This window comes from Nannospalax galili, unplaced genomic scaffold (genome assembly GCF_000622305.1).
Source record: "Nannospalax galili isolate Female #2095 unplaced genomic scaffold, S.galili_v1.0 scaffold39, whole genome shotgun sequence".
In the NCBI taxonomy this organism is placed as follows: domain Eukaryota; kingdom Metazoa; phylum Chordata; class Mammalia; order Rodentia; family Spalacidae; genus Nannospalax; species Nannospalax galili.
Genome location: NW_008346683.1, coordinates 6,142,178 through 6,152,040, shown reverse-complemented (window position 1 = coordinate 6,152,040; position 9,863 = coordinate 6,142,178). Strand labels below are relative to the sequence as shown.

The 9,863-nt window shown below is 43.6% G+C and overlaps 1 pseudogene; it reads right to left on the bottom strand.

The window, feature by feature from the left end:
• Positions 1-449: 449 nt before the first annotated feature.
• On the bottom strand, positions 450-4,166 carry LOC103742169 (annotated as a pseudogene).
• Between the last annotated feature and the right edge of the window lie 5,697 nt (positions 4,167-9,863).

The window sequence follows — 9,863 nt, the reverse complement described above, 5'->3', positions numbered from 1 at the left end:
AGGCCAAAAATGTTGAAAATATTTGGGAGCTTGTATCTAATCCTTAAAAGATTTTAGGGTTACCTCTTCAGGGGGGGAATGTTAGAGTAGCCAAAAGCCCCATAAAAATAAATAAATGAGAAAAGAAAAAAAAAAGAAAAAGAAAAAAGTGATGGGGAGATACAGGAGGAGTTGGAGGGGAGGCAGTGGGCATGGATTTGATCAAAACACCTTATGTGCATGTATGAAATTCTCAATAAAGTTTTTGTAAAAGTTAAAAAAAAAAAAAGCTCCACCACACAAACTTCTGTCTCACTATTTTGCAGAAAGAACAACAAAAGCTAAGTAAGACAATTGCTCTCTCTTTGGGATGTGATCGTTTCCCCTGCGCCAGTATGAGGAAAGGGAAAGGAAGAGTTCTGTGTTCTCTGAGCAAAGCTGAGTTCGCTGCCCAGGTTCGCTGTGAGCATTTAGATGCTGCTTCCAGCACGGTCATCTGGTGCGTTGCTAGGACTGTCTGTGTCCTCAAACCCTGTTTTGTAAGTGCTTCTCCGAGGGGAGAACAGGCTGAGCTGCAACCCTTTAGGAAGCCATCTTTTCTGTCTCCGGGTCTCCTCTGCGTCTCTGTCTTCATGTGGAACTCTGAGCTCATGCTCTGTGAGAGGAAGGGAACTCTCAGCATTTGCAGGATATTCCCATCATTCCATGCTTTGGATAGCCTGTGCTCTGCTTCCGTTTTCTTTGGTTCAGGTGTGTTGTCCTCCAAACCCTCCAGCTTATCACAGTCTCTATTTTCTGCAAAATCTCCATTCTGCCATCCATCAGTCTTCACTCTTCCTGCTGGTGGTTGGGTGTGTGTGTGTGTCAGTTTGGTCAGGTAGGAGGAGCTGATCTTAGTCTGAGGGGTAGTGCTGGAGGGATTCTCTTCAGGAGAGCTTAGAATTGAGTCAGCAGCTAGTACCACATGTTTGGTAGCATTACATTGGTAAAAGCCGACTCCTGGCTCTTGGAAAGGGCATTTGTGCGCCATTCTGCTAGCTTCCCATGTGTTGGGCTTAGACAGAGGTGGCAGAGGCTTAGGACCCAACTTCCTAAAGTCAGTTGGGACTGTGGATGACACTGCTCCTATTTGTACAGTGTGATCCTGCTGAGGTGACTGCCGCAAAGAAGGCAGCAGCAAGAGCCTCTTTGGAACCGTTTTTGATGACAGCATCTTAGAGTGTTACTTCACACTGGGTGGGCTTTCCCACAACTAAAAGGGATCCCAATGGTCTGCATGGCTGGTTCTGTTTGCTAGCTTCTAGACTCAGAGGATAGCTTCCTCCTTCAAACTACAACTTTCCCACTTTGTCTACTTTTTTTTTTTTTTCTTTCCTAATCTCTGTGGGTGGCTTTTCCCACAACCTTTCCAGGAGTGGGAGCTGCCATTCCAGTGTGGATGGTTCCCTGTGCTCCCTGCGGTACATTCGCTCATGCAGACCAACCTTGGGAAGAGCCATGCCAAGCAGATAGGTGTCTTGTAATTGCAGTGTGTGCTCCTTAGAGAATTCTAGTGGAATAGGGAGGGTTGGTGCCAGGAATCTCCTGTTGTCCCAGAGGTCCATTGTTGCAAATACCATCAGATGAATTATGCCCACAGTGGTTTATTCCAAATCTACCTTCTTCACAGGATCGGTGCTCTCAGTGTTTTTCGAAGGAAGCTGTTGGTGATTTAGCTGACTGTGGCATTGAGAAATTTAACCAAAGCAGGAACAAAGTCATGCTGTGCCCTTTAAGCCCAGTGTCTTTTCAGCAAGATGATGCATCCAATTTCATGACCAGGAGCCCAGAGTATCACCTCTGTGGTCTTGTATCCTGAGTCTGCCAGCTAGATCCTCCATGAAGTTTTCTTGATAAAAGGATGCTTAAGTAGCCTGGCCAGCAGCATGTCTTATAATGAAGCACAAAGAGGCCCAGCTTTGCATGGCTCAGTCTCTTCATCCTCTCAATCGCTCACCCTGAGTGATCTAGTTCTTGACACATTTCCAAAAGGGAGAAGGGGAAAGGGGACATGGAAAGGTGAACATAAAAAGTTATTTCTTTTTTTAAAAGGGGGAAAGATGGAAAAGCCATGTCTATGTTCATCTCATCCATTTCCTTGAGTTGGTACCATGAAATTTCTTAAATAGGTAATATGTGGACATTTGCACAGTAAGTATAAATACTGTTTGAAGCAAGGTCATACCTAGAAAAACAAGTGATCTCAGGTGTGGGTAAGAAATGTCATCAAGGTGACAGATCAAAAATATAACAGTAAAGCACTATAACAGAGCAGTCAGCTCTGGTGGCAAAACACACAACGAAAGCCTTGAGAACACAAATCTCATTCATTGTCTCACACAACTTCTTAAAACTGGATGTGGACGTACATTTATATTTGTCTTAACCTTTGAAATCTAGAGATATAAGAGATCATATTTAACAAAAATGAATCAGAAAGGAGCTTGATATATTTTTCCCACCACATAATAGCTGCTTTCAAGGCAAGTTTCTTGGTATAAAGCCCCTAAAATATGCATTCTATTTATTTCATCTTTACTATTTATAAATTCAAAGAACTGTAAGTAGACAGATAGGGGTCAAGGAGAAAGAGAATCTCAAAATGAGGTTTTCCTCTCTCTCATTTTCTGCATTTCACTTGTATACTTCCTTTTCCCAAACTGAACTGAGCTTCCTGAAGGGACGTGGAGAACCTTCTATTGCCTTTTGGGAGAAATCACTATCTAATTTGGTTCCATCTCCATCATTACTCAGTCATTAAAAGGGGCACTTGAATGTGCCAGCCCAGCAGCGGCAGGGATATGGTCAAGGAGGAGTTGAAGGATCTGAGAACATCTTCCTAGCTTCTCTGGCCCCAGCTTCTACCAGAAGAGGTGACTAGCCTACAACCATAACAAAGCTCTTCCCCAAATGGCTTCCTGGTCCTTAAGGTACAGGAGAAGCAGAACCTGAATTTAAGAGGACAGAAAAGCCAGAGCTCAGATTTTTCTACAGTTAAGTGAGTGAGCTGAACTATGTCAGGCAGCCCTAGTAGTTTGTCACCTAAAAAAGCATCTCAGGACAGAAGAGAAAGCCGTAGAAAGAGAGGACTTGAAGCCAGAGTTAATTAAGGGGAAGAATGTGGATATGTTTGTCTCTGAGGTTTGGTAAGGATACATAAGAAACAAGGATTTGACAGAGAGATGGAGAGACAGGGGAGGGGTAAGAGAACAGAAGAAAAAGAAAGGAAAAACTGACATCGCACTACAATAATGATGCTGCTGTCAGCTGTAAGTGACAGAAAACAACTCCAACTGACAGGCAGAAAACAAAAGCAAAAATTAAAAAAAAAAACCCAAAACAAATCAAGGAATTACAAATTAAAACCACCTTGAAATTCTACTTCTCAGCCATTAGACTGACAAAAATTTTGGGCAGCGAAAAGTGTTGAAAAGGACATGGAAATAATCCAAGACCCAAATATCAATAACATCAGAATGGCTCAGCAGATCGTGGGATGTTTGTGCAAAGAACACACCTGAAACAGTGGCCTGATTTATTCCCAGGAAGAATTGTAAAACAACTACAAGACAATGGGACAAGTCATGAAAGAACATATAGCTTGGTTTTACTTATATTTGGTTCAAGACCAAGCAAAAGTAAATGGTATATTGTTGAAGCATAAGATAGAATAAAATTATTAAGAAAATTAAGAAGTTAATGAAAAAAAAAGCAAAATTGAGGTTAGTTATTTGGCAGAAGAATTGACTGGAAGACTTCCTCACCTGGGCTTCATTTAACAAATGGAGCACGCTCAAGAAAAGCCTGTGTTCAGCAATGTGCATACTATGTAGATGACTTATGAAGAGTCCTGGGGCTCATGACCCAGTGCATTGTGGGCTTTTCCCTCAGTTCAGTAGCCCACTCCCAGCCTAGCCTCAGAAATTCTTTGCCTTTCTTCCTCTTCTCCTCCTCCTCCCCTCCTCCTCCTCCTCCTCCTCCTTTCTTCTCTCTCTCTCTCTCTCTTTATTTTTTTTTCTTTTGAGACAGGGTCTCCCTGTAGCCCCAGCTGACCTGGAACTCACTATATAGACCAAGCTAGCCCCATTTCACAGAGATCCACCTGCTTCTGCCTCCTAAGTGCTGAGATTAAAGGCACGCACCGCCATGTCCAGCTGCTTTCTTAGTAGATTGTCTCTGTTTAAACTGTGTGTCCATGGTCTCATTCTTTCAGGTACTCTGGGACTCAGATCCACACCTCTAATACTCCTAGGAGAGGATTGCAGGTATAATGAAGGGCAGGAACATGTGCTGTTTCCAACATACAAAATGTCTTATTTTTTAACCTGAATGGTATTTACTATTATCCCTGTGTGTATTAGAGAGAGACAGAGACAGAGAGAGAGAGAGAGAGAGAGAGAGAGAGAGAGAGAGAGAGAGAGAGAGAGATGAGTTCAGGTGTCTATGTATGTGTACATGTACATGCAGACCAGAGGAAACCTCGTTGTTTTTCCTTAGGTGTGCCATTCAATGTTTCCCTCCCCTCCCCTCTTCTCCCCTCTCTTTGTCTTTCCTTTCCTACACACAAAACCAAAGGAATCCTCTGAGTACAATGGCCACCTGAAGCTTTGGCTCATCCCATTCTTTGAGTATATCCAGGGTGTTCCTCAATTTTTAGGACTTCTTATAGAATGGTCCAACTTGGGTTTCCTTGGCTGGGTGGTGTATAGATCATTCAAGAGAGATGGGATAACTAAAGAAAGGGTAAGAGATCGGTAAAGAAAGAAGGGGAAGAGAGATGAAGATAGGGAAGTGACTATGAGAGAGAGAGAGAAAATGTCAGAGAGGGAAGAATAAAAGCCATTTGAGAGAAGACAGAAAGGAGAAATGGAAGAGGAAGGGTTAGGGGATGATGAGAAAAGAAATTAAAGGGAGGGAGGAAGAGAGGAAGAGAAAGAAGGAGAAAGTGGATGGAAGAACGAGAGAGTGAGAGAGAGCAAGCGGGAGCGAGAGTGAGAGTGAGAGAGAGAGAGAGAGAGAGAGAGAGAGAGAGAGAGAGAGAGAGAGAGAGAGAGAGAGAGAGGAGAGCGACCACAGATAACGCATGAGCAGCAGACTCCAGGATTACAAAGTGTGGCAAACTCTGTTACAGCTTAATCTCACACCGGGAACCACCAATCAGAGGAGCTGTAGAGAGATAAGGGATTCTACCTCCTCCCCTTTCTCCTTTGTGAGGGCCTAACCTGCATCATCCTCTCCCTACCTGTCTCCACCTCACTGGGACCCTGGAGCTCCTCTATCCACCATATGTTTCCAGCATGTATCTGCCTGAGAATACATCTGTCAACCTTAGCACCAGAGAACAAAAGCTGGAGTTTGACAGGAAAAGGACAGCTAAGGAGCGGCCCTGGCCCATCTGCCAAGAGGCATTCCTGAGTGACAGAGATGCAGCCTGGAAGACATGCATGCTACTTGAAAAGAAGTCTTTCATCCCTGCAAGAGAGGATCAGCACGTGTATGGCATCGATCCCCCTTTTCCTTTGTGGGATTTGGATCTGGGCTGCAGAAGGCACAACAGAAGCATCTGAAACGTCTGACAGAGTTGGGGCTGTGGACAGGCGGCTTTGGGGGCAGGGAAATGCAAGGTGAAAAACCAAATTTAATTTGGCTTCTCTTTCATCTTAAAAAATTTATTTTTTTAATGCATTTATCACTTGTGTATATTGGGTATGTGTTTGCACATGTGTGCACATGCGAGTGCAAGTGCATGTGCATATTGTCTGTATGTAAGTGGAAGCCAAAGATCAATGTCGAGTGTCTTCCTTGATCTGTCTTTGCCTGACTTTATGAGACAGGCTCTTTTCCTGAGCTGGAACTTGCTCCAGGGATCCTCCTGTCTCTGCTCCCCACATTGCTAGGGTTCCAGGCATGCGCTACAGTGCCTGGCTTTTTACACGGGGTTGGGGACTGAGCTCGGGTCCTCATGTTTGGCAAGCCCTTTATTGACTGAGCCATCTCCTCAGCCCTTGCCTCTTCTTCCTTCCTGGAGCCATTTTCTTTTCTCTCTTGTGTTCAAACTGTATTTTCTTTCAACACTGTGTGTGTGGCAGGGGGGGTGGATCATGTAACATTCCTACTTTGCACACACATAGCTTGCCTTGTCTTGGAAGGGAAACATACCCTGACATGGAAAGCTTGTAGCCTTCCGAGTGGGAGACAACCTCAGGATTCTGGCTCCTGGGATGTTTATTTTGGTTACTGTTTAGTGTACTGAACATGCTTGAGGCTCTGTAGACTCACAGCTGAAATGGATCAGAATCTGAAGCCATGACATCGCTCCTGGGAACATGAAGTTTATAGCTATGCAGGAGAGAAAGTAGTATATGAAAGAAGAAACAAGCCCCTTGCACAGACCAGGAAGAAAGGGTTTGGTCAATATGTTCTTGAATGGGTTGGGCTGTTCTAAGGGAGGGCCACCGTACATCTCACCGATATAGCTGGAAGGCCTGCAATGGTCTGTCAGATGTCCTGGCTATTGGCCCAGTGTAACAGGCCAGTTCCTGGGCAAAGGCCAAAGTCAGATGAGGGAAATCATGAACTTTATCACCTAAGACTCATGAGATCTGACCCCAGTTATGCAGTAACCTGAAGATTGATTTTAGGGTAGCTTTTTAAAGAAATTTTCTTTATTTCTCTGAAGTTTTAAAAAAAATGTATGAGTGTTCTGTGTGTAGGTAAGGGCACTTGTGTCATGCATTACCCATGGAGGCTAAAAGAAGGTGCTGGGTCCCTTGGAACTGAAGTTACGGGCAGTTGTTAGCCACCATGTAGGTGCCGGGAACTAACACAGGTCCTCTGGAAGAACAGCCAGTGCTCTTAACTCCAGAGCCATCTCTCCAGCCCTTGATGGTTTTTTAAAATGACAGTGTATAATTCATATACTATAAACTTCACCCTTTTAAATGTACATTGCATTTTTTCAGTATTTGTATAGAGTCCTGTATCCATCGCCACTAATTCTAGGTAAATTTCATTAATGCAAACAAAACCTCTGTTCCCATCAGTACCCACCCTATAACTCCTCTCCAGTGAAGGCGAGGAAGCCACAACTGTATTTTATATCTCTGTCAATATGCTTGTTATGGAGATGTTGCATAAATGACATCACATGGTATCTTGTTTTCTGTGACTGATTATTTTACCCAGCATGATATTTTCAAGGTTTATCCATGCCACCTCATGCTGTTGCTTGGATCCCAAATGTCCCCTAAAGTCTTATGTCTTAAAGGCTTAGCCCTCAGCTTGGCCCTGTTGAGAGATGGTGTAAATTTTAAGAGGTGGGGCCTAGTAGGAGGTCTTCTGACTCTTGAGGGCATCCCTTGAAGCACATTTTAGGACTTTAACCTTTCCCTTCTTATGTCATTCAACCCCAGACTATTTTTTTATTTAAGAATGTGTAGTTCAGTGACCACCTAGTCATACATTCCCCAATTTCACTTCTGTTACTCTTTCCTAAATTCTTTCTAGAACACCAAACTTCTGTAAACTAGATATTTATCTCTTTGTGTTTAAGAGCATGTTTATCTTTGTATCTTGGATGCCTATTATCATGCCTCTTAGATTAGCTCCTTTCTTAAGGTTTACTAAGTGAGAGGTCAAGTTTAATGATCTAAGTAAAACAAAATCGTAAGTAGATATGTTTAGGTCAGACTTATCCTTTTTTTTTTTTTTTAATAAAAGAAAGAGCTTATTTGAGCTTACGATTCTAGGGGAATTATAGTTCATCTTGGCAGGGAGGCATGGTGGTAGAGGTGGCTGGAGAAGGAGCAGCAGAAGCTAAACTCTACATCTTCCAGCAGGCACAGGTAACAACAGAGTAACTGGAGATCTCAAGGCTTAAGAACTCTCTAAGCCCACCCCCAGTGACATGTTTCCTCCAGGATAGCCACACCTAAGACCTCCCAAAACAGCACCATCATCTGGGGATAAATGTCAAAATATTTGGAGACTATGGAGGACATTTTCATTCAAACCACCACATTCCACCCCCTGGTCCCCATAGGCTCATGATCATATAAAATGCAAAATGCATTTAGTCCAACTTTAAAAGTCCCCACAGTCATTATCAATCTCAATACTATTCAAAAGTCCACAGTCCAAAGTCTCTTTTGAAACTCAGGTAAATATCTTAACTGTAAGCCTCTATAAAATCAAAAGACGCCAGGCGTGGTGGCTCACACCTTTAGTCCCAGCACTCGGGAGGCAGAGGCAGGCAGATCTCTGTGAGTTCAAGGCCAGCCTGGTCTACATAGTGAGTTCAAGTCAGCTGGGACTACAGAGAGACTCTGTCTCAAAAAGACCAAAAAAAAAAAAAAAATCAAAAGACAAATTACATATTTCCAACATACAGTGGAACCAAATACACATTATCATTCCAAAAGGGAGGAATGGAGGCATAGTAAGGAAATACCAGACCAAAACAAGACTGAAAACCAACAGGACAAACACCAAATCCAGTAGCTCCATGTCTGACTTCTGGAACTTTACTTTCAAAGGGCTTAGAGGGCGCCTTTGATAAAGAGATTAAAGTGATTAAGGAGGGGACTAGAGATTTGGACTTAAACAATGGAGAGAGTGCCCCCCGGGCAAGACCACACCCAGTTAAGCCTCCAATTTGTGAAAGCAAAATGCTGCAGGGACTGCTGAAGAGAAAAGCTTCTAAAATGGATAAAGCAGGCTGAAGTCCATCAAAAACTTGCAGTCAAACTTGGCAGTGTCATTCATATGGTGCTGGCTTTAGAGGCATGAAAGATGCAAGAGTGAAGGGGTCATTGGCTCTTCCTCCATAGTTTCAGAGAGCCATTGAGGCCAGGCAGCATGGAGCAGGGATACCCCTGCATAGAGAAGGCCCTGATAGGCCATTGAGTGAAGCTGTCTAGGTGAAACCTGGTTGTCAGTGGAGACCCCAAGAAGATGTTCGTGATGCCAGAGCTGTGAGGCATCTGCCAAGAAGACCTGCATATAGGGAGTGGTACCAGCCCAAGAGAGAGATGTGTGTTGCACTTAGCAGACTTTTCCTTTTATGCAGTGACATGACTCAGGGAAGGATGAAGAGTAGTTCTTACAGGACATTCATTGGATCATTTTTTTTAAATGAAAATTGTTTAGCACCTTTGCCTGGTCATCTTGAGGGAAACTGAGGCAATACAACACAGTTGTAATGTGCTGCTGGTAGGCATCAATCATCGCACTGAAAATAAGAGTCGGTTGCAGGGTCCTCAGGGTCGACCTGATTCCACCATACAGGTTGAGGGAGAGGCTGGGACAAAAATAAGATTCCTAGTTGTGCCTCTGAGCCAAGAAAACAGGAATATGTGAGGTGAGGGAGAGGATCCCACTGTTATTCCAGCATAATGATGCTGCCTCCTGATACCTGTATCCTGGAGGGTATCAGAATTCACTGGAGTCACTAGTAAGTTGTTATCAAGTGATGGACACATGGACAGAAAATGAAATTGGGGGAAAACTCATATATGAACTGTATGCTAACTCCTTTGGGGAAATGAAGACGTTCCATCTTAAATAAAGGACTCTTGTTAGGGAGCCCCCAAAATCAGACTGGCTTGATTCATTCAAGTTTATTAATTCAGGTAACTGGAAAGTTCAGGACTTCCACTTCCCTCGGAGCTTGGTTGATGAGAACTGAATTTTTCTCCATCTCGTTCCACCTTCCTACATGGCGACTTCATTCTCAGTCTCTTCATGGAAGCACCTGGCATTTTAGGCTCACATTCTCCCAGACACAAGGCCTGCAGAAGAGAATGTGTTTCTGTATCAGAAGTGCCAACAAAGAGTAACTGACTGGA